Source organism: Zonotrichia albicollis, chromosome 2 (genome assembly GCF_047830755.1).
Source record: "Zonotrichia albicollis isolate bZonAlb1 chromosome 2, bZonAlb1.hap1, whole genome shotgun sequence".
In the NCBI taxonomy this organism is placed as follows: Eukaryota; Metazoa; Chordata; class Aves; order Passeriformes; family Passerellidae; genus Zonotrichia; species Zonotrichia albicollis.
This window is the reverse complement of record NC_133820.1, coordinates 2,856,499-2,881,060: the sequence shown is the minus strand read 5'-3', so window position 1 is coordinate 2,881,060 and position 24,562 is coordinate 2,856,499. Positions and strand designations below refer to the sequence as shown.

At 40.9% G+C, this 24,562-nt stretch overlaps 1 long non-coding RNA gene across 1 annotated transcript in view; it reads left to right on the top strand.

Moving 5' to 3' along the window:
• Positions 1-1,379: 1,379 nt before the first annotated feature.
• Positions 1,380-24,562, top strand: part of LOC141726490 (uncharacterized) — an 84,098-nt gene continuing 60,915 nt past the window's right edge. Inside the window, exon 1 of the long non-coding RNA XR_012577695.1 lies at positions 1,380-1,620. This is a non-coding gene — a long non-coding RNA (uncharacterized LOC141726490). The remainder of the gene's footprint in view (positions 1,621-24,562) is intronic.

Here is a 24,562-nt window from a genome sequence, read left to right as displayed (position 1 = left end):
AGAAATATGATAACAGCAATATGATAACAGCAATATGATAACAGCAATATGATAACAACATGTCCTAGTGTACCTCCTGTGCTTGATGATACTTCAGCTTTATCTCTATAAAGTTTCTACAGGAAACAGAGATTTTTGTTGTCATTAGCAGCACTCTGAGAATGATACACAGTACAATGCGGAGATCCAATACAATGGACAGGCAGGGAATGAGGCTGAAGAGTTTAATAAAAGGATTTTCAAATAAATTGCCTGAAATGTTCTTTGACTTCAGAGCCCCCAAAGACACAAACTCCCCAGGAAGCAGAATTCATCTGGAAAGTAATTTTCAAATGTCTCTGTTGCACAGAAATCTCCCTGCTCTCCCGGCCCACAGTGGTTATTCTTCCATTTGGAATTAGCTATTTTATTGTAAAATCCTGGCTTTGCCAGGGCTGCTTTTTGGTATCCTTGTGGTGAGAACTTCACTGGCCTTTGGAACCCTCTGAAATACTTGTAGAGACAAAAAACATGTTCAAAAGGACAACCCTAAAAGAATAGAGTCAGGCTTTGTTGAATTCTCTAGTTAGGGTGTATTCCTAAATAGGAAGAAGTACAAGGTAACAACCTGTAAACTCAAATAATATCATTTACTTGGGTTTGATGGATGTGTTTTTCAGGACACTGCTGTGCATAAGAGAATTTGTTTTGGTTTTTTTTTCCTCTAACAATGAATTTGGAGAACATGAATCTCTCACCTCTGTCTTTCATCTGCCTAATTTTACATGCACAAAATAAATAAAAGCAATCAGAGAGCCACAGGAACTGCAAGATGAAGTGGAGACCTCTGTGTTTGGTTTGCCATCTGCTTTAGTTTGGACCAAATACCTGTGTATTCAGTCCAAAACCACAGTGTGTATTTCTTTTATTATCCATGCATGCTGCTTGCCTCACATTTAATCATATTTTTGTTATTTTATTACAACTCTGCAGATATGAATTAGGTGATTAAAACTCCTCCATAAAAATTTTAACACCTGTTCTGTGCCTTAAATATTGTTTACACAATTCAGAAAGCTGTGAAACTTTATTTTGTTGAACAGATCCTTATTACTTTAAAGTGCTGCACTATCCTTGTACTCCTACTTTGTGAGGAAGCTGCTGAAATCAAAGAGAAAGCTGGCTGCTACTGGATCTAATTATTACAAATCATGTGGCACTTGTTGCACGGAGAGACAGGAGGAAAAAATTAATTTTTTGTTTAAATTTTATATTTAAGGAAAACCGAGTTTCCACGTTGCAAGGAAAAGTTGCTAGCGGCTAAAAACAGATAATTTCAATTGGCTGTGCTCCATCAGCCACAAGGAAAACACCTGGCAAGCTGCTGCATCCCAGCCAAGCCTTGTTAACCTTTTGGCCCCCACAGTAACTATCAGCAGGCACCGAGTCAGGGCTGCTAATAAACTGGCATTAAAACTTCCACCTGCTAATAACATCTTATTGCTTTTCAGGATTAAATAAAAGGAAATGAGCTGTTTAATTACAGTCAGAGAAATTTTGCGGTGCTGGGCTGCCTTGGATGGTGACAGCAAGGCTGAAATGTGTTTAAGGACGTGGCTACATGAACTGATGGCTTCAGAGGTAAGCCAGAATGGCAGCAGCTATTCTGTGTTCATTTTTGGCTTGCAGGAAGTGTGAAACATCTTATTTTTACATGAAAGTAAGATAAACTGGGGCCCATCTTTTCAAAAACATGCGTAGGCGGTTGTAAGCAAGGTTGCATTCATGGAAATTTTTTTTCCTCCTTAATTATTCCACCTTTATTATTCCATTTATGGGGAGTTCTTTGCTGGTTTTTAAGTTTCTTTTGCTTGCCTTACTGCTAGCAAAACCCCCAATTCTGGTTTTCTTTGTGCAGCAATGAAGCAGCAGAGAGATATTACGCTGTAGCCAATATTTCTATTAAGAGAGAGTTCTTCTATTCTGATTTTTCCGGAACATGTGAAGCAAAAAAACCACCAAACTCTGGAGAGGCAAAAATCTTGCCTGGAAGTCCAGTGTGTGGGATTTAATATGTCTGTCTTTCATTGCCTCATTTTCCACTTCTTACCTTGATACAGTGAATATTTTAGGGTAAAGTCAGCTGGATTTTGAAGCACCAGCAATGTACCACAGCTCCTGTGGTGATCTGGTTTGGATTTTGGCATGTTTTGGAAAAAGGAATGCAGATACCACTTCCTAAATGGAAAATAAAAATGCCCTACTGGCTGCTGGTCCAGTTCCAGTAGGACCAATTTCCAATGTGTTTTCAGCAGAAAGTGGTTTTTATATGCAGCAATGTTGCAAGCTGTCTGAGTTCCAACAATTTTAATAGCTTGGAATGTGAATATCTATGAAAATTAACATAATCCTTTTAAAAAGAGGTGTACTGCAGCAGTACTTTACTCTTAAACAACAATTCCCACAATTTGTTCCAGCCTCTCATTTGTTCCTGGAGGAGAAATAAGGGTTTGGAGGGAGGGACTGCAAAGTCAAGGGAAGCTCAATTCATGTTTCAGGAGCTCTCATTTATTTCTCCTGTGAGCCTTGGCTGGGCTGCCAGCACGATGCAGCCTTGCTGTGAGAGCTGTAGAGAGGCAGCTTATCCAAAGAAAATAAATCTTTAACAGGACAAAGGGAAGCAGTAATGTCACACATGAAGTTTGAGTGTTTATAGTTTGCACTTTCTCATTCCTTTGTTTTCATTTTTCAGAGGAACTGTTGTTGGGAATGCTTATCCTGCTTTAAAAATAAAGGCATTTCTTAGCATCTTTTTTTGATTAAAGCATAGGCAGAGTGTGTTTCTAATCACTTTAAAAGTGACTTGTGAACTGTGTGGACAGAGGAATAAAAGGCCACAATAAATTGTGTTGTATTTTACATTAAATTGTTGTGTGGCAACAGTTTCTGGTGAGACAGAGGCAAAGCAAAACGATTGCAGGGTGCACATTTGCCTTCCTAAAGGCCGTCAAGTTATGACAGATGAGATAAAGAGAGTTTTGTGAGTCTCAGATTTGCAGGTGTAGCTGTGTGCCTGTAGCTTAATGAAGATTTTAATTGTTTTAGTCAATGAAATAAGACATGCTGCTCAGAAAAGTGCTCTGTGGGGCCCCTCAGAATGGTGATTTTAGTACAAAAACAGAGCTTCAAGTCTGCACGTTGTGAGTGAATATTTCAGGACTTTGCACATTTGAGGAGATCAATTATGCCACTCTTCACTTGCACAGCCATGCCCTATCTTAGATTAATGTTTCTTCTGTGGAGATATTCCTGGTTTTTTTCTCACAGTCAGGATTTCTGATTCTGGGAGCAGCCTATAGCACACAGGCACAGTCTCATAAAGAGTGACTTCAGGCTTTGTATCTGTTGAGCTCAACTCCCTCCTTATCTTCCTTTTATAGTATATTATTATTTTTATTATTTTATCATTATTCTATTTAATCTATTTATTTATAGTATTTTATTTAACTCTAACTCCTTACTCTCTAAGTCTTGTGTACCTCCATCCCAGCTGGGACACAACTCCTTTTCCAGAGGTTCAACAAGAGACAGCTTGTTTATTCTCTTCATGTGTTTTTGCCCTGCTGCTGCTAAAAGTAGGGCAAGACTTTGGAGGAAATGCTAAGGTACAGATCCAAGTGGAGATTAAAGGAGACGAACTGACTGCCTGTCACAGAAATCCTGGAGGTGTAGCTTTGGAGCACGGAGAAAACAAAGGAGTGATATTTCATGTGTTGTTGGCATCTCCCATGTATTGTAGAATTCATTTTGGGGTTCTTTATGGCACAATTCCTGCATTGAGGAGTTTCTGCTTCTCTTTTGTTCTCTAGGAAAGACAGCAATAGCTGGGATTGTGTGGGATCTAGGGTCTGAGCATGATTTTTGTGGAAATTAAGATTTGGGTACCCCAGAAGCTCCAACCAGACAGCTTCTGTTTGGAAAGCTAAATGGAAACTTTTCCTTAAAAACTGGTTTTGTTTAACATTTTTTTTTTTCCCTCTTAGTAATTAGAAACAAAAGCTGTTGATGAAAGAAATAAACTCTCTCCAAGATCCACACTTTTAACAGCAGTTTTGTCACTGAGGGGATGTATTGATGGTATTTTCAGGGTTTTTTCCTCTCTTTGTGTGATGGGAGATGCCAGTGGTCTCTTGAGACATGGATTTGGTCTCCTTAGAAAATGATCTTGCTTCAAAACGTGGTGGGGAGACCAGCCTTCTTTTCAGAGGTCAGGGATATAAACTAAACTAAGAAATATTCCTTCATTCATGTCTCCTTTTCAGTGTATTTCTTGGTATCTTTAATCAGGTAACCTGACAATAATTGCTGTGCCACATCGTGCTCTAATTCACCCTGGATATTAAAATATGAATGTTTTGAATGAGTAACAGCTCTCTGAAAAGCTCATTTTCAGGGCAGTCCTCTGCTCTGGTTGGTGTTACTAGTGGTCATCTTGCTTTCTGGTAGGTTTTTCAGTATTAGCAGCATTTTCCCAATCTGATCTCGTGTTCTGCTGATTTATACCTTGCATTCAGGTCTGCAGTTTTTCACTGCATATCTAAACCAGGCCTCTCAGTGCACAGCGGGCCCTGCAGAGCAGGGGTTGTGGTACCAGGGATCAAATTTAAAAGTTTGCAGAGCCTGGGACAGTCTTCACTGGGGGTGTCTGAAAGGCAAAGGCAGCTCCACTTTATTATTTTATTTCCAGCTGTTTATTATTTCATTTCCAGCAGTGGCAAAGGGATGGGCATCAAGGCAGGAGGCTCCCAAGCACCTGAAGTGAGCATGCACAGGCACGCTGGTGCATTAATATGTATTACAGGCACAAGATTTCCCTTGCAAACGGGAACATCTCTGCAAAGAGTGATAAGCCCTGGGTTCCTTTTCTGTGACACTGCCTGTAATTGCTAGGGAAAAAATGGGCTCAAATTTAAAGTTCCTGGAGCACTGCTCAGTATCCAGAGAGAGGATTTTCAGCACTATTTTTAGCCTGTTGCTTGCTGGTGAGAATGCAAATAGCTGTGTGCGCTCTGGAGCTGCAGAAGTCCATGCATAGAAAACAGGAGGGAAGTTGTGCCTGTCCTCACTGAAGAGTTTTAGCATTTTTTGCTCTTCATTACTGCCCAATATTCAATTTTGTATTTGCTGCTACAGATCTTTCAAGCACATGGCCTGTTGGCTACTGCTGATTGTGTGACTCTATTTATATAAAAATATCCTCTTGCAAACTCTGGTCCATCCGAAGTCCAATGAATGGGACCAGTGCTACTCTTTGCCAGGAGAGAGGTTATCCCCCAAGCAAAGATCAGTCTTGGGCAGTGGGGTAAAAAAAAAATATTCACTTTTTCATAATGGAATGATCAGTTAATGCCTGGGAAGCAACTCTGAAGTGAAATGCTCTCCTAAATTATTGTTCCAAACTTGCTTATTTTTTTTTAATAATCTTGACAAGTGACATTATGAATTGGCAAAATGAGAAGGGCCCTGTCTCTTGCCACTCTAAACAGTGAGGTTGGAGCAACTATCTGTGTTATACTTGTCTGAAGAGATATATAGGAAATGTATATAAAATGTATTAGTGGCTTTTATTCCCACTGATCTCACTCAGAACCTAGGCAGCAACCTAAAAACCTCATTTCTAGCATATTTCTTCTCAAAATAGGTTTTATTTTACCTTGATTTTTTTTTTTTTTGTAAAAAAAATACCCAAAAAACTCTTCAAAACGCTTCTAGACTGAAATAATGCTGGGGCAAACAACTGTGAGTCAGTGAAATTTAGAGGTGGCAGTGAGGGACCATATAAAGGCTCTGAGATCCTTAAAACAAGGGGAGGCCATCAGACAGCATAAAAGTGGCAATCATGCATGCTGTGTGCTGGATTGCACCTGAGCATGCAGCTCCTTGATTTGAATTTCCTGCTGTTGACCAACTGCTTCAATTCAGTATTTGGGGTGTTTTTCCTGCTGCAGACAAAATGGGAAAGAGTCTCTCTGGTGAACCCTGGTTTACCTCAGGGCAGACAGAGGGCGATATGTGGATAAAAGTTGCAAATCTTTCAGGCTTTTTCAGTTTATTTGGGGTTGTGACTAAAGCCCTTCAGCACTCTTCCAGTTTGGAGCTGTTACACAAAGCACTTGTCCTTGTTTTTTGCAATAAATTGAATTTTCTTTGCAAACTGAATTTTTAGCATTGTCTAACAGGAAGCAATACTTGTTTCAATGTTTCAGTTGTAAGACAAAAGTCAGTTTAGATACAAACTTCCAACACCTGTGAATTTATTTATAGAGCGGGTGATAGTTCAGTCTGGGGAAGGAAAATTATTGATGCTCTAAAATGTACAACACTGGCTCATTTTAGGACACAGCACCACAGAATTCATTAGCACAATTCAGTGTTTTCAATGTGCAGGTAATTTTCATATTTTCCAGGAGTATAACACAAAAAAATTCTTCATGCTTTAAGATTCTGTGGATTCATTCTTTAGATAACTCTGCTCCACCATGTTGACTCTGTTTTGGCCCCTGCACACATCTATGGTGGGTTTTTTTTATAAGTTTCAAAGTCTCCTGAGTGCTCTGAGAAGCAGAAACCTCTGGGCTCCGTGAGACAGGAAAGAAGAAATCTGTGACAAGTTATAACAGTCAAGGTTAATTTTGAGGCAGTGTGTGTTTACTGCCTCTTAGGGGAGCATCTCACTGCTTTGCATGCTGCTTACTTGTTTCTGGAGCTGGAGAAACACTGCTTAAAAGGATTAATTTGGCAGGCACTCCTGAGACTTTAGAAGGTAAACAACTGTTTCTTTTTTGTCAATATGGCAATTAAGGTCTGGGAGATTAAAGAAAAGAAAGTAAATGCAGTTTTGGCTCCTTCTGTAGACTGATGGCTTAGTGATCCTTTGAATATTTAATGAGGTGCTTTGATGGTTCTGGAGTAGCACAATCCAGATCAGATGTGAAAAATGGAAGAACAGTGAACTGCCAAGGGGGACTTATGTGATGCCCAGAATCAGGTGTGTGGGGTTTCTTATGCTCCAGATTTATGTCCAGGCTGATTTGGTAAATGACAGCTCTCCTGTGCTGAAGGTGTTGAGATGCCTGGAGATTTCTGTAGTTGGCCTCTTTTAATACCACCTTTTTACCAAAACCTCTGTGTGGTTCTGAGTCTTGGGCTAAAGCAAGGAATCTTCCCCATAAAACCAGCAAAAATTTTAAAAATCTTACTGTGAATAGAAATGTGAATTTCAGAGTCATTTGCAGGAGTCAGAAGTGATGTTCAAGGTGATTTTTAGCAGCCTTTAAAGCTGCTGGCACAGTTTAATTCTTAAGACTGTTTTTTTTTTTTACCTCAGATGACACAAACCAGGCTTTAACATCCTCTGTGGGTATTTTCTCCTTGTCTCCCATTTTGTGCAGAACACTTATTACCTATCCTTAATGGGGCGGCTCTCATGTCTCTTCAAATATGTCTTCAGGGAATTAATTAAATTGTCTTTCTCAAAGTGGGTGGGCATTTAGAGGAAGTTTAATTTGAAATCAGAAATTAAAAAGGTCTGAAGTTAATTCAGAATGCTTTTTATATGACGGTATAGCTGGAGAAGCTGTCAGAGTGTTACCTGTGTGTTAGTGGGAGGACAGCTCTTATTTTAATCATTTGCTTCCCCATTTTCCCCCCTGGCTCAGTGCTGTTCCTCCTTTTTGCAATCCCAAATCTGCTTTTTGTCAGAGTGGGAAAGAGATGAACATTGGAAGAAGCAGAGCAGCAGAAATCCAGGTTTTGAACAAGACCCTAATATATCCCTCAGGGAGCTCTTTGTGCCTTTATTTTGGCACAGCAGGGCTTTTAGAGTGGCAGCGCTGGCTTCAGGCCCTCTGGATCTTCCTCATGACAAATTCAGGGAGAAATAAATGTGATTGCTTTTCTGGCTAAGTGAAGAACTTTATCCATCCTCAACTGCCTCCCTTGACCTCTCCTGCTTTATCAAATTGGAGAGCAAAGCAAAGACAGCCACACTTCCCTCCCTGAGCAGCTGGGCTGTTTTCCAGAAGGGAGAGAGGTGGGAAATGAGCCCTCTCCCCCTGGAGGTGCTGTCTCCTGTCCCAAAGTGATGCCTGGGGAGGAATTTGGGATGTGGAAGTCCCTGGATGAATCCAAGGTTGCTGAGGAATTTGCAACCTTGGATTCACCCCAGGTTTTCTGGGCAAATGCAAGGTGCATTTACCCAATGCCACTGCAAAGGTGCTGTAGATTGTCTTAGGAGGAGGCTGTGGTGATTGAAAATTTTCTCCAGGAAAACTTCACACCTGATATCAAGAAGGGAAAGAAGTAAGATTTGGGGGGCTACAGACTCTTAATGCCTTTCCAGGCACTGGGAATTCTCTGGGGCAGCCTTGGAAGCCAACTCCAGGCACAAGGAGGATGAGATGGGAACTGGGAGCAGCCTGTGCAGGATTTTCCTGGTTAAACCTTTCCCCCAAGCACCTCTTGCAACGAAATGAGAAGTCTCCAGTTGTAGCTAATTTGGTGAGATATGGGCTAGGAAAGTGGATGAGATGTGGATGTATGATCCAAAGGGTGGACATCAGTCATCTGAGGTTGTAATAGTTGCTGGGTATGAGATGTCTCCCTAAGAGAGCAATTCTGAGACTATAAATATATGTATTTATATAAATACTATAATATAGTATTTATAATACTATAAATATCTTTATTTGCAAGTTGGATGATGAGATACAGCAAATACCTGTACAATAGTAAGCTGTTCTGTATCATTTCACTCTAAGACACAATGAGGCACTATTTAAATGAATCTTCACTCTATGGGATTGATTGTTGGTTTTTTGAGGTTTTTTTGCTGTATTTTTTTTAATTTGCTGTATTTTCTTAAACCCCAAATAATACTTAAATACTTTTTTTTAGCTTTTGAGTAAATCTCAAAGTAAGAATGAAATGGCCACCCACCATTTGCCTTATGCTGCTCCATAGGTTTGTGTGGTATTTTTTTTTTCAGATTTATTTTATTTTCAAGTAAAAGATTTGAAGCCAAGCATACAGCCATAATCTCACTGCTGGCTACATAAAAATGTCAGCGTCCTGGATGAATGCTCTTGAGATTTTAGTGGCTGGAAGGTGACTTCATAAATCCCTGCTTTATTAAGATGTCTCTTGAATGTCCACACAGTGATGTGAAAAGATGAGCACTTACAGAGGTTACACCAGGTGTGAAGTTTCTTTCTCTGACCAAAAGGCACTTTTGTGAAATTTGTTTGTAGGGCTTTGGAAGGAAATATGAAAGAAGTCATAGTTATTGTAAAGCTTGTGTGCATGAAATTGTTTATTTTTTCCCCTCAGCTGAAGTTCCCTGGTTGACTTATTCCCAGTTCTTTCAATTTCCTTGCTCTTCCAAGAGCATCAAGTCATGGTTTGCAATTAGCACTCGTCACCCATGCAAAAATACAAAGTTCCCCAGCTCCCCAAGTGATCCCTGCACTTCAGCAGGGTAACAGCAAACATGGCAGTGCTCTGAAATGAAAATAGAGAAAAAGGCAATGACAGAGCAGCAAGGGGAAAAAATAAAGACAGACCAACCACTGCCAAAGCATTCTGAGTGCATTGCCAGTGTTGATGTGCTTTGCCTTTATTTTGCTCTGTTTTCTGCGTTACCTGTTGGGGAGCTGCAGCAGGCAGAGCCTTTCCCAGGGTGTGTGGAGCTGCAGAAACTCATTAGGGCAGCAGCCCTGCAAGGCACAGCTGGGAACCAAACTGTGAAATTGCAGCTCCTGAGGGGCCCCGGGCACAGCCATGAGCTGCTGCAGCCTTGCAGGGACACAGCGCAACAAATGGTGCCAAATCCCAGCAGCTGCCCTGTATTTATTTGTCCTTTGTGCTCCAGGGGATGGAATCACAGGAGAAAATTCCTTAAGGAAGTTTTTTGGCAAAGCTCAGAGAGCAACAACCTTTGTTCCTGTGAGCTGAGGTGTAGAAAGAATTGTTTTCCTTGTTTTTAATTTCTCATGTTTTCCTTGCCCCTGCTTCCCTTCCCTTAAATCTTGAGATTTCAGACCAACAAAGAAAGTAGTTTTAAGCAGGGAAGGAAATTTTTACTTGGCTAAAATACATTCAGGAATAGATTCTGCAAATAAATATATGGAATTGAGGAGATTTCACTCCTACAGATTGAGGGGGGAACCCAGGCAGGAAGCTGAATCATGAGCAGAACATGTAGTGCACGTTTCAAATGAATTTATATCCTAATTTTCAAAAGTGTGGGGAAAACATACATATGGTCAGAAAATGCTGGCTTTCAGTTTGTCCCACAGTGACTTCATCTTAGTTATGGGTGGATCTGCTGTTTTCAGTGGTGCTGTTGAGCAATTGACAACTGGAGAGTTCTCGTATTTGTGTCCATCTCCTAGCAATAAAATTGCCCAAATTGCCAAAATATTCCATCTCAGGAGGCTTAAAGCAGCATCTGAGGAAAAATGCTGAAGAATGGCCGTGGAATGTAACAATATTTATGGAATATCCATGTTTGAGTGACTGGTTTTGAGCAGCCATGCATTTTTTTCATTAATTTGGGTATGTGACCCCAGTTGCGTGTTTCATATAGGCATGGGTCAAAAAAATTTCCTTTTGTGAATAATTTCACAAAATTCTGTAGTTATTTTCCAGGACATCTGATACTCTATTTGGAATTGTGGGCTGGAAACAAGAAAATACAGGGAGATTTTGATTGAATAATTCCTTCCAGGTTGCAACAAGAACTGGAAACCATTTGTCCAAGCGTTGTTTCAAATATAGGTAGGAGGGAGTCATGGTTAGGGGATCAATCTAATTCCTCTGTGTGTGTAGTTGTGAATGTATTTGCCAAAGTCTTAATTGAATAATTGTTCTTCACATCAATCAAAATAGTGGAAAGGGAACTAAAGCTTCCTGAGAAATTGCACCTTCAAATACGATGATACTTCAAAGAATTCTCATTCTGAACATTGTCATAAAGCTATTTTCAGGGGAGGAAGAGGAAGCAAAGTTGCTGAGGCTGTAAAAAGAAGCTGCTGGTCTCTGGATGACAAAAACGGTATAGGATTCAAGTAATGCAATTAAGACAGTTATAAAAATCAAAATAAAGAACAAAATTTTAATTGTAAATGTAATTAACTACTGGAGCTAACCAGTTCTAGGGATGAGGCAGAGCTGCTGTCATTTGTTATCTTTCCATTTACCTATTGTGTGCAGAGTAAGATTAAGGATTGTGATGATCTCTTCTGCTCTTGCAATCCATAAGTCCTGGCTTAATAACATTGGGACACACTGTGAAGGTGACAGGAGATGCCTGGCAGGCTGTGGGCAAAGCAAGTTTTGAAATGGTGAAACTTTAATAGAGAAAAAGCCTTTAAATAGAAGGCCCATTAGAGCATCTGTGGCGAAAAGGAAAACTGCAAAGTGTTTTACTTTAGTTTAAATGCTGCTGCCTCAGTGTATTTGAATTTATCTTGCAGATAGTTTTCACATGGAAATTGCAGTTACAAGTTTCAGTACCACAGGATGCATTTGAATGTACTGTATGTTTCACTGGTAATTGGTAAGTGGTATTTAGAATGAGTTGCTAGTGAATTATTTATGGGCTTTTGTGCCAAAACTGAGTTTTTAGGAATGGCACGATGCTGGCTGGTTGGGGAAGATGCTGTTTTGTGAATAAACCTGTGAGATGCAGGTATTTTGCTGTTGGTTTTTTTTTCCAGCTGGAAATGAAGCAGCTGGAAGGATTAATTAGGATTTGAGCAGATAAGGGGTTCTCTGCAGGAAGCGCCTAACAGCCTTCTTTTGGACACCGGGTGCTTTTGAAGTTCTTGATCAGAGGTAGATTTAAGCCCATAATTGCTCAGCTTTTGAGGAGTTTCTAGGCTTGAGATTTGCTGCATCTGGAGTGTTGTGGTACAGAGATGCTTTCCCTCAGTTATTAGCACAGTCAGACTCTGTGTTTAGCACTGATTGCCAGAGGTTTTCATCTTTATGAGTGTGAGCACTGAAAAGTTGGGTTGCCCGTGGTGCATCACATAATTTTGCTCATTATACCACTGATGACAGTTGAGAGAGCAGAAACAGTGGGGTATAATTAAAGCTTTGCTTTGTTATTGCAGTTTGATTTGTGTGAAACTTCACTTTCACCCCAAGAAAGGCGTCTCTCACCATGCTGGAGAAATCCTCCAGAGCTCTGATGTGTTTGTGTGAGCACTTGGGTGAAAGGCTTTGCTCAGCAGAAGGAATCACATTCTCCAAAAGTGTTTTTTTTTTAGTCTTTGACATCAATTTCCCCACCACAACCCCAAATTTAAAAGGGAGAGTCCCTGCCGCCCCTATTTCTGTTCCCTGTATCATCTCTGCCAGGGATGTGTTGCAGACATTTTTTCATGTAAATCCTTTCTTGAGAGTTTTTTTCTCCTGAGAAGCTGAGAGGCCTCAGGAACAAAATGTAAACAATGGTTATCTGCTGCTGTGGAAAGCAATAGGTGCATCTGTGATTGACTCATCTTAGATGTTTATAACTAATAGGCAATCACAGCCCAGATGGCTCAGACAGAGTCTAGGACAGCTGCCTTTATCATCATTCTTTCTGATTCTATTCCTAGCTTAGCTAGCCTTCTGAGATGAAACCTTTTCTTCTATTCTTTTAGTATAGTTTTAATGTAATATATATCATAAAATAGTAAATCAAGCCTTCTGAAATGTGGAGTCAGATCCTCATCTCTTCCCTCACCCTGAGACCCCTGTGAGCACCATCACAGGGATGCATCCCATAGGGAATTTCCATGCTGCTTTTTGGAGCTGCCAAAAAGGTTTTCATCCCCCTTAGCCCACTGCTGTCCCCCTGGGAGAGCAGCAGGGCTTTTCCACTCTTCTTTTGGGAACATGTAGGCACTGTAGTGCAGACAGTGCTTTAACGTTGTACATGCATGTGCCACGAGGTTGGGTCTTGTCTGTTTAATGTCCAGCACGTAGGGCAAGGTTATTTGGAAATGAGGATGTGTAAAGTCACCTGAGCTGTGGGTTCCATCCATAAAAAGGGACAGAGCTTCCCCTGGCAGTGCAGAATGCCTGAAGGTGAACATCCAGCTCCTAAATAAAATGAAAGGGCCCTCATGCCGAAAGGGATGGAGGAAAACCCACGAGCTGCCTGACAGTCCTAAATGTGATGAAAACCATCCACTGCTGGGGATATTACTGTAAATCTTTGTCTGCCTGACAGATTTACATCTACCAGCTTCCATAAAATCCACTGTTAATGGCACAACACCTATTAAGCTGAGGTATTTCTAGGTATACTCTATCATCATATTTTACTGGAGAGTTTGCATGATTCTCAGCGTTTCAGTGCTTATATTAGGAGGCAATTCAGACTGAAAATAGAGCAACTTCCTCTTGCTTCTCAAGGACAAGCTTTTGTTTCTGAGCAACCATTCAGAAATGGCAGGCAAAATATTGGAAATAATAAGGCTGAAAAATACTGTGCTCCAGGACAGATGAGATTTATTGAGACAACTGTTTGGGTACTTGAAGGAGGCATTAATAAGGTGCCAGAAAGATTCTTCTATTTTCTTAGTTGCTTTTCTGCCTTCTTTTCTGCTGTTTTGGGTAGTTTTTTGCATATTGGAGAAGTGAGAAGGTTCTCTATGGAGCATATGATGGACATTTACGTCCAAGCAGTGATAGCAGGGAAGAGGAACAAAAATCGCTGCTTCAACATAAAAAAATCTAGGTGAAATTATTGAAAGTAACCTGGTAGAAGTCTCCTTCCTTTCCCTTAGTTTTTGAGGGCATTCTCATTGTGAAGAGAAACTGCGGCGTCAGTTACCAATGGAATTTATGATGATGCTGACCCGGAACTGGTAAAGGGAGAAGCAGAATTGAAGGGATAACTTAGCCAGGAATAAAGTCAATATCTTGGGGGCCGATTCCCTGGTACTCTCATGAGGAAATATCAGTGCTCCTGGAGGAGTGATGTGCCAGTCTCTCCATTCAGAAGTTTCCAAGCACCATGTGATATAAAAGAGTTTTGAACAACTGCTTTTCTTTGGTACCAGACTTACAAAGCAGCATTTCTTTCTGAGGCTCCCAATGTGCTCTTAGGTTTTCTGGTTGTGCTAATCCTCCATCCTGTGCCACATAGCCAGAAAGCTGCATTACACAGAAATGGATAAAAGACTCTCTAGTCTTTGAAGGGATAAAATATGCTATGTCCCCCCTTATCTGCCTCCAGCCAACAAAACCAACAAAACATGAGTTTTGTGGTTTTTCTTTCTCATTTTTGCAAGCACAGTTCAGTTATCCTTCCTGCAGAACCTGGAAAGAAACCCCATAAGAAATGAGTGAACATTGGAGAGCGGCAACAGCAATTTGGGGCAAAAGGAATTTCATATTTAAAGAGCATGCCAGCCCTTTCCCAGGACGTTTCTCCAATATAGAAAGTAAATGTTATGTTTTCTTTTCACAAAAACTGAAGTGCAGAGACAACCTCCACAATAATTTCACCTGTAGATTGAAAAGGAAAGCTCAGTGAGCATAAAAAGTGCGTGTTCTGCACCAAGAGAGGCTTAAAGGTCAGCACCAAGATGAATGCAATAACAGCTGAGGGATTCTCACCTTGGCATAACCTGGATATGCTGCACAACTTAGGGCAAAAATCCCATCCCAGGGTGTAATGAAGCAGCAGGGTGGGATCCTGCTGCACTCTGCTGGCCAAGGCAGTGCAGGAGAGCTGACACATCAGGGGACAGATTTGCCAAATCTGAATTGCTCACCTGCCAAAAGTGCAGAAATCCGCAGTTGAGGGAGCGTATGGAGAGAGGGAACACATTGCACAGTGCCAGCTAATGGAAATATGTGGTACAAAATGAGCTAACAGGGATGTCCCATGCACTGGGGAACTTTATATTCTACCCCTGGGGAATTTCATAATTCTTCAAAATTGCAAGTTTAATTTGTAGCTTCTCCCTTGGAAAAGATTTGCTTCAGTCTTCTAATAAAGCAAATCTAGACCCTGCGTGGAGGAATGTGTGTGTGTGTTTTAGGATTTCTTGATTTTAAAATCTGTTATTTATGGGTTCCTTGATTCTGTGAGTGATTTCAAAGCCATTCACAAAAGGGGAATAGCAAAGCAGGTTGGGGGTTTTTTGGTGCTTTTTTGTTTGCTTGGTTTTTTTGTTGTGAATTTTTGTTTGTTTTATTTTGTTTGGTTGTTTAAGAGAATTTATAAGGCCCCCTACTTAGATTCCATACCTCCAATGGCAAACTTTTGCAAAGTTTGAGCATGAAAAATTCACAGTCATTGCTGACATTACCTGTCCTTCAACTGGTTTTAGAAGGGCTAGCAGAACATATCAATAAAGTCACCCATCCTAGTCCATGTAAAATTGCAGCATTTCTGGGCCCTACTTATGTGAGGGATCAGAGATCTGAAGAGCTCGAAGGGGAGGTTTGAACAACTGCACTCATCATGCAGCATTGAAGGAGAAGTCACTGAGTTTATTTTCCAATAGATATTTTTTCTTTTTTTTCTGTGCCATTAGAGTGAAATGTGAGATGCCTAGAGATATTTCTTTATATCTTTATATTATAGGTAATAATATTTAGCTTTTTTTGCTGGCAGGAATTGATGCACTCCACAACCATGCCATCATTATTTTGTTGTGATTCTATTGCTAACAATTGTGCTGAATTTTACAAGGAGGGAGAGCGAAGGATGGGAGGGAAACAATGTCTCCAGAACAGCAGAAGGGACAGTGGCAAAGTGGCATTTAGTCCCCATCTCCTCAGTTATTCACTAATCCAAACCTCCCCTTTGCTCTCCATGCTCCCTTTGACATTTTTGTACAAGCTGCCTATTCTTTATGGTGGTTATAAAGCAAATTATTTGCATAGCAATGCACGTTTCTCCTGGTATCTGCTCCCCTTCTGCTTGCACAAGGAGAGCAAAAGACTGATTCTGCTCTGACCTTTCAGTAAATTAACTTAGTTCACCTCTGTATGTTTGCCTTCCCTGCCACACATACCTGGTTACCTTTCCAATTACCTTCTTTGCTATTCACATTATTTTCCCTTAAATTGTGTGGCTCCCCAGAATCCTCTGTTGAGCCCATGCTGCTTTGTGAAGAGAAATCCTTCTGAAGACAGGTTAGCTCAGAGAAAAACTTGTCCCAGCAGCTGCAGAGCTGGGCTTACCTGTTTGAACGTGAAATATTTGAAATATTCTCAGTCCAAGCTGCACCATCCTTGGGGAAATGGTAAAAATGCCTTTACTAGCAATTAACTGGGAAACAGGTGTCAGTGACTTCACTGCCAGCACTTATCTTCCTTCATGAAAGGAAGGGGAGAAACAAGGAGAGGGAAGATGAAATGTGTGTAAAGGAAAAAAGGAAAGAGAGGAGATCCTTTTTTCCCCAGTATGTAAGGCATGCCATGCTTTATCTCTTTGTGCTGCACTGCTGCCAGCAAGAAGTTGATATTTTGAAAGAAGAAAACATTGCCTCTATGAAGTAGAAAAGATTTCTCATTTCTGTTTGTGTTTATAGTCCTGTGTGGAATACTTCAGGTCAGATTCTTTTTCCTAGTGTGTTTTTGATTGATGCAATTTGCTCGATTCTTTTCAGCACGAAGGAAGAGTTTGTGGCAATTAAAAGGCAAATACTATTTGTCCTTTCAGGAAGAATTGCCAGCACCAGTAGCAGGTAGTTCTAGTGGATTGTGCTGTCAAAGGACTCAGCAAATCTGGGATTTAGTGCTTGTGCTGCAGCAGATTTCTCTGTGACCTTGAGCAGGTCATTCAGTTTGTGTGAGCTTCAGATCCCCACTTGTCAAACAGGGATAATGGTGTTTGCCTCTCCACAAGGTTGCTGTGAGGATAAATGCAATTAAATCATGCAGGAAGCCTGCCTGCTATTGAAGTGATGCCGCCAAAGGAAGGCAATGGAATTAAACTCAGGATTAATTCTTCTCACAGTTACAGATGTTTAAATGGAGAGTTGCCTTGCTGAATTTAAGATTAATAGTGTGTGGCAGAAAATCAACAAGACTTGCTTGCCCCAGAACTGGGGGAGGCAGACATCCTTGTCTGTCCCTGCTCTGTTTCACCACAGATGTGATGCTGCTCTTGCTCCCTCAGGAGCTGGGATGGTTTGCACTGTGCAGAGGAGGAAAACGGGCAGAACGAGCTGCAGGGTTCCTCAGCTGTCTCTCCATCTCCTCTTCTTTCCCCCTGCCCCAAGGCCATGGCAGCCAGGGAGCCACAATAGGCCACAGTTTGGTGGAATTTGCCCATTGCTGTCTGATAGGGCAATGTTGTATCCATGTTGATACTTTTTATGGAAAAGCACTCTGTAGTGGGACATACCATTTATTCCCTCTATGGAGTTGTTTATTTGCATAGTGTGGAAAATTACAGGATTTATTTGCAGAGTTGGAATCCCTCAGGTATACCATAAATATAATTACAAGAACATATAAATATATTTATTCCACGCTATCAGCATCTTGGCGCAACAAATCTTATTTCCTTGACTGTGAAAATAAATGCTTTAGAAGAGAAATGAATCATTAATTTCTGCTCATGACTCAAGAATTAAAACACATAGGATATTGGCCTAAAAGGCAATTGATCCACTGTTCTTTTGTCATGCCAAGGCAGTGGGACTTTTCAAAAGATATTTCATAGAAATATCTCACTTTGCAGAAGGGTGGAGGTAATACTTTTATGACAGTTTGGGATTATAGGTTAAAAGGTACTTGCTGAAGCAATATTTTGTTTTCAATTGATCCCTTGTGTTAAGATGTTGGTTTTCCAAACTGAAGCTCAGAAATGGTAGATTTGTGTTACCAGCTGTGGGTTTTGGTTTTTTTTTTTGTTTTTTTTTTTTTTTTTGTTTGTTTGTTTGGTTTGGTTTTCCTGTTTTGCATTTTAAATTGTCCAGACGGTCAAGGGAAGGCATGTAGAAGGTTCTGTTGTCCTTGCACAGCATTGATTCCTCCAACCACAACCTCGGGCTGTCTAATCAGTTCTGATGAAATAGAAGTGAATATGACACCAGTGTTAACACTGGATTGATTCACATTTTGGGACAGACTTTTGCCTGGTTTTGGGAAAGCTGGGATTCACTTTGGTCAAAGCTGTGTCTCCTCTTTGTGCATCTACCTGCAACGTGAAGCCTGATTTACCTCTGGAGGTTTTATTCGGGATTTTCTTTCCCAAGGTGCTGTGAGTTCCCAGGTGTGGCTCTGATGTTTCTTAGGAATCGGTCACCACACAAAATACACACACAGTGGACTGGTGGGTTTATAAATTTTAAGTTTCCCCAAACCAACTTTTTGTATATTTATCAAGTGAAGTCACAAAACTCTCACAGACTGCTTTGAGCCCAGGAACTACAGCTAAATTAGGTGATCTTTAAAGAGAAACAAACAAAAAAGTAGAAAACAACACCAAAAAACCCCAAACCAATGGTACAACAAAAGAGAACAGAGCTTAAAACCTCAAAAAAAACCCCCCTGATATTGATTCAAGAATTTGCTAAGAAAGAGAAGCTGCTTTAAACAGTAATTTGTTGTGATTGATTCGGCTTGCAGCTTGAGATTTGGGTCTTATTTCTCATTTGTGTTTATCTGGTTTGAGCTCAAAGCCTTGGACATGGTTCATTCTTTTGTGTTTTGGACTGAAGAGGGCCCTGCTGTGAGATCAGGTAACAGGAACACAAAAGCTTCTGTGATCATCTCTGCCCCCAGCTTCCTCTTTGGGAAGCAAAATCAATTCAATTAACCCATCCTCATCTTCTTAAAGAATGTTTCTTTTTGTGGCTCTCTGAACCTCTTTGAGTTGTTCCTCATCCTCCTGGAAGGCTCAGTGCCAGCTGACCAGTATCTGCAATTACACAGGAAACAGAGCATCAAGTACAGAATGCAAGTATCAATAACAGTTGAGTGCAGGTAACTCTAAGAGGTCAGTTTAGTTGTAGGTAGGCTGAGCAGTGTGTCTGGGTGAAGTGAGAACTGATCTGTCTGTTCCCAGTGAGTTTTGTGGCACTTAGGAAGCATTTGATGGCAATAATTCAGCTGCTAAATGCATATTAAATGGGTATTACAACCAGCAACAGGATAGATACAAGAGCAGATGCTTGTTCAATTTTCAGCATTATGATTTCTCGTTGCCCAGCTCAGTTTTTACATCTATTTAGATACAAGAACAGAAAATTAATTGCTGAATATCACTGTTTCTTACTAGTGTAAAGCCACTATATTGGTAGTAGTAATAGCATTCTGTTCAGCAAAACTTTGCAATCCATTTCTTGTTTTCAAAGGATCATTTGATTACAGCAGCTGTTTAAATCTCCCTGATTTCAGAAATTCCAGTGGAATCCCAACATTCGGTAAATGTGCGCAGCGGGAACGCTTCCAGAAATCAGTTTTGAGTGTACATTTGTATTTTTAGTGCATGCCACAGCCCCAAATTACCTGCTGATGTAAATGAGGGAAAAATGTTAGGTTAAGCCCACTTATACCAGCAGGAAATCTGGTCTGGGATTTGCTGTGATGAGCAAAAATATGTGTATATACTGGAGTTCATTTTACAAAGCTGGCCCAGCATTGCTGCCCAGGGGTAGGAAAGCATAAATACCACAGCGGGGGTAGGGATGAAATGCTATTTAACCATGCTTGTTCTTGCAAAAATATCCTCCAGAGGAAAGAACATGAGCAAATCTATGTATTTTGAAACAGTGTACTTATTTTAGTAGGGAGAATAATCACACAGCTAATTTTGAGTTTTGCCTGTTAGGCAGCAAGCACCACTGCTCAATACCTTCAGTCAACAGATAATAGTGTTTGCTTCTAATTTTCCTCATGTATTTCCAAGACGTGGTGCAAATAAAGAGGATGATCTGTGATTATGTCACAGCACAAAAGCACACCCAAATTTACCAGACTCAGTATTTGGGAAATACTGTTTGCTTAGCTCTGAAAATCAGTGTTACTGTTTGAACAAAAGTGTGGTTTTTAGAAAATATATCATGTGTCATAAGGCAGGAACTTAGACTTTGTGATTTTTTTTCTCATTAGATTTAATGTCTAGTTTTCCAGATATGCAACTTTGACTGGAATGTTAATTTTTTAATTGTTGTTTTGAGTTTATTTCTTCAAAATACATGCCAGCAGGTGGGGATTTTCTTTCTGGCTCATCTGCTGATAAGCACATGGAACTATTTCCAGTATAAAGAATCTGCATAAACAGCAGCTCCATGGTAGCCAGGTGATTTTAACATCAGCTGCAAATACAAGCAAGGCTTTTGCTGGATGCCTGTTCAGGAGATCCATGGTATCAGATTTTGGCCAGTTTCCTGGAAATTTGTGGTGCATCCATTCAAGCCTCAGCCAAGGCACGCACAGAAGAGAAATGCTCCTGCCTGCAGCAGCATTTAATTTTTTCCTTATATGTTGTAAAGTTTTATGGAGCAGAGCTGTAACACAGCAGTGCAGTGCACAGCCCCTCGGTGCTGCTGTAATTATTCAGTGGAGTTTGGGCATGATTCAGGAGGTAATGGGCCGTGGCAGCTCAGCTCCTCTGATGGGGTTTTGTGGCTCTTCCCACCTTGCTGGTGCTGTGCTGGGCATTGGGGGAGTCAGGCTGGGGAACAAACTCTGCAATCTTCAGTGTTCTGGGAATAGGGGAGGCCTTCACCCATCCTGCTTCACCCTCCCATTCACTGAGGTTCCAATTCTCAGATTTAGAGCAGGTTCTGTCTCCCTAAGCAGAGGTGTGAGAAAGCTCATCTCCTTCCTTTGATTAATGCCAATAGGATTTGTGGCCTTAAAGCACCATGCAGGGAGCTGGGAGTCTGTGCCAAGGCCATTTTTTAAATCTTCTGTTGCCTTATATATTACCTTTCATAAGCAGTCAACTGCATTCATCCTGCACAGTTGAAAGAATCGACACCAGCAGGGGTGAGAAGGTGTCTTCATCAAATTGGAGTAAATTAGTGACACAAGTAACCAGCTCTGTGCACATGGAATGTGTTCATGATGCAGGGCCTGTCAGGCCCTGGGCTTCAGCTGAAATCAGGCCCCGGCTGGCAAAGATCAGCACTCTTTGCTCTGTTGCTTGTACAGGACGTGGTGTGGAAGGAAATTTTCAAATCTGTCCCAGTGCCTGTTGGAGTGTGAGTTTTGTGGTAGGACATCAGGCTGGTTGGCTTCCTGCACGTGCTGTCTTAATTGAAATGAGAAGTTTACAGTGTGATCCCGAAGCCAGTGAGATCCCTGGAAGGATGGTTTCTTTCAGTGGACTTTGCGTATTTTTCTTGCCAGTACTGTAATCTAAGTGACCTTGTGAGTTGTGTCCGGAGTATGCCTCAGTCCTGATAGTAGAGGGTGCTGATGTTGAGATAACCATTCATATTTTTCTTTAAAAAACACTGAGGCAATTGATGTGGAGAGTATACAATCCTCAGATCCCTGCTGTATTCTTGACAAGTATATAACTTATCTTGACTGCTCTGGGGTTTTCTTTGGTTTTTTTTTTTGGCTTTCCATTGCTAACGAGATACCCTTGAAACAAAATATTATTCAAGAATATTCAAAGAGTTGAATCTGCATATGTTCAATTAAAAGTAACTTATTATTTCTGGCTAGAAAACTAGGAATTTCCAACCAATTTTTAGGTATTTCCTAAGTTCCTACCTACCTTGAACTATCCTTAAATTGTCTTTAGGTGGAGGAAAGTAAATTGAAACTAACAAATATCTCAGAGCCTTGTCATTTCGAAGCCTGGTCTTCCATGTCGGTTGTGATGTGCTGCCATTATTCAAGAGGCAGATTAGGCAATCATCTTAATAAAATGTGAATAAGATAAATGCAGAAATATCAGGTGCTGCTGGAGCATACTGCACTAAGCAAAGTATTTGCAGTTACTATTAAGTAGCACATAAGTCAATAGAGTACCTGAACAGAAGGTGGTGTATGTTGTTGTTCCAAGAAAATTTGGAGAAATTGCCTTTATTATTAAAATTGATGGCTTTTTCTATATCTGAGTGCTCCCTTCTCCTCTGCCTTTCTCCCTCCCTGTAGTAAATGCCATCTAATTTATAGTGGTATACCAAATTACTTGGCCATCCAGGATATATTTGCTCTGAGAGGTGTAAGTGATAGTAAAGGAGGAGGAAATTTGCCCTGTGGGTTTTTTTTTTTTGCCTTTTTCCTTTCTTCATCATCTTCTTTCTTTTCCCTTCTTTTTTCTTTTCCCTTTCTTTTTTTTTTCTTTGACATGTAATCCTTTCTAGATATAGTCCATAACTTAGTGGGAGAGGCTGAGTGAATCTGTAAGATTTCCGTTTTATTCCTCTTTGGGAAGTAAGCACATTAAATAACAATTCCAGACCAAATTTATTGCTCCCTTACAACTGTTAGTGACTATTGTGGTGATGTGAGGCAGTCACAAATCCAGTCTCATATTTCCTTGTGTTCTGGTGGGATTTTAAAGCATGATGTTGTAGCTCATAGGTTGATGCCTTGAGGAGCTGGCACAGAGGCTGGATGGAGTTAAGGGGAATAAAGTGGATTTTTATTGAAGAGCCTTCAAAGGACCAGAGCTGCAGTCCTGGCTCTGCCCAGGTGGCTCCAAGATGGAAGCAAAAGAGAGCTTGGTCATGAGATCTCACATTTTTATAAGTTTTAGTCCATTTTCATACAGGAGTCCAATTAATAGTTTCAAAGGATGTTTCCTCCTCCTTGCTTGCTTGCCCACCCTCCTCTTCTCACATTGTCTATTTGAAGAGATTGTCCCTAGGCCCCCAGCTAGAATAGGATTGTTGTGTCTCCACCACCCTGTGCAAAGATCCTAGTAACACTTAGTATAAAGCTAAAAGCTGCGCACCAAAACAGAACAGAAAAACCTGAAACCCAAGGAACCAGTGCTCAGAGCCCTGGGGTGAGGAGTTCTGCCACCCTGGCTTGGCTAACAGGCACAGAAAGCAGGGCAGCCCTTGGAACATCTCCCAGAGCAGAGTGTGTTTGTGGGTGTCTGGCAGGGAGTGGAGCCCCAGTTCTGTGCACCCACCAGCCAGAGAAGGTGAGAAGGTGCCATCTGCAGCAAATCCATCTCCACAATGACAGCAGGCAGGCAGAGATCTGCCTGCTTCCTGTCTGTGCTGTTCAGAGATGCTGTTCTCTGAAGGAAAAGGAGTTTTTCTCTCCCTTTCTCTATTTTTAGTTGAAAATGGATGTTAAAGGTGTGGTTGACTCCACTTTTGTGTCCATTTTCCTTAGGCAGGTTGCTTTTAACTTTAGTAAAACTCCTAGAAATGCAGCCTGTCACTGTGACTTGTTATTTGCATTTTAAAGGACAGAGACAAACACAACCCTGGCTCACATTGACTTGAATTAACTCTTTTGTTAATCTGAGGTGTGCAAGACTTACAAAGAAAAGGGTTGGTTTTCAGTTCTTCTGTCTAGGAATCTCTATTGCTTTTACTTTTTTGTTTTTAATGCCAATAAAAAAATAGCATCTAAGACCTAGCAAAATACTGCATATTTGTCCTGTTGTCGATGACATTAGCTGACTTTTGCTTGTTTTTGGTTTGGTGTTTTGGTTTGGTTTTTTTTGTTTTTTTCTTTTGGGGTGTTTGTTTTTTATGTCAGGTGAAACATTACAAACATACTATTTCTCTTCTCTGCATGGTTTCATATTTATCAACCACAAAGTAAAATATCCTCCCATAGGGTGTGCCTAAACTACAGCTGAGTAGTGCTGAGGGTGCTGCCTCACCCACCACAAAAAGACAAGGAAAGCTCAGAAAAGTTCAGATTTATTTCATGAGAGCTAAGAAATAACATCCTTATACTCATTTCTCCTCTGTTTCACCTTTTTCAGCACTCTTCATACCAAAGTCTGAGCTCTGTGATTAAACACTTGCACTGAACTGGCTATCTTATTTTTAAAGGATTTAGAACAAGTTTCAATTGCATTTATACCCAGTTGCACCATAAGAGTTGTCTTGTGAAATGTTTTTTATTTACTGCCAGAAATTCAGGATTACTCAAGGTTTTAATAGGAAACTAATGGTTGACTGGCCCAAGCAAAAACAGTTTGTTCGTTGTGACTCCTGGGCCCTGAAAGGGGGAGCTCCCCCTTGTTTAGGGCAGGTGGATCATCTTCTGTTACAGACACAGCTTTAGGATTCTTCTAACAAAATTGTTGGGAGGGAAAGAAAAAAAAAAAAAGGGTTCTGAGACCAGAACAGCTTTTCAGGTTTATTTCTGGGTTTGCTGAGGAGTTGCTGGTCTTGCTAGCATTAATGCTTGGGAGCCTTATTTCAGATAAGAGAAGAGATGTGGAGCCCAGCATTGAGTTCACTGGGGTGGGTCAGTGAGTGCAATAACGCTGCTCTGTGATCCTGCCAGGGGTCAGCAGCAGGTTTGTCCCTTGGCAGCGGTGCCTGGCACTGACAGTGCTGCCTCTGCCTTCCTCTGCACCCTCCTGCTCTGCATTCACCTCACCCAGGCAGCCACAGCG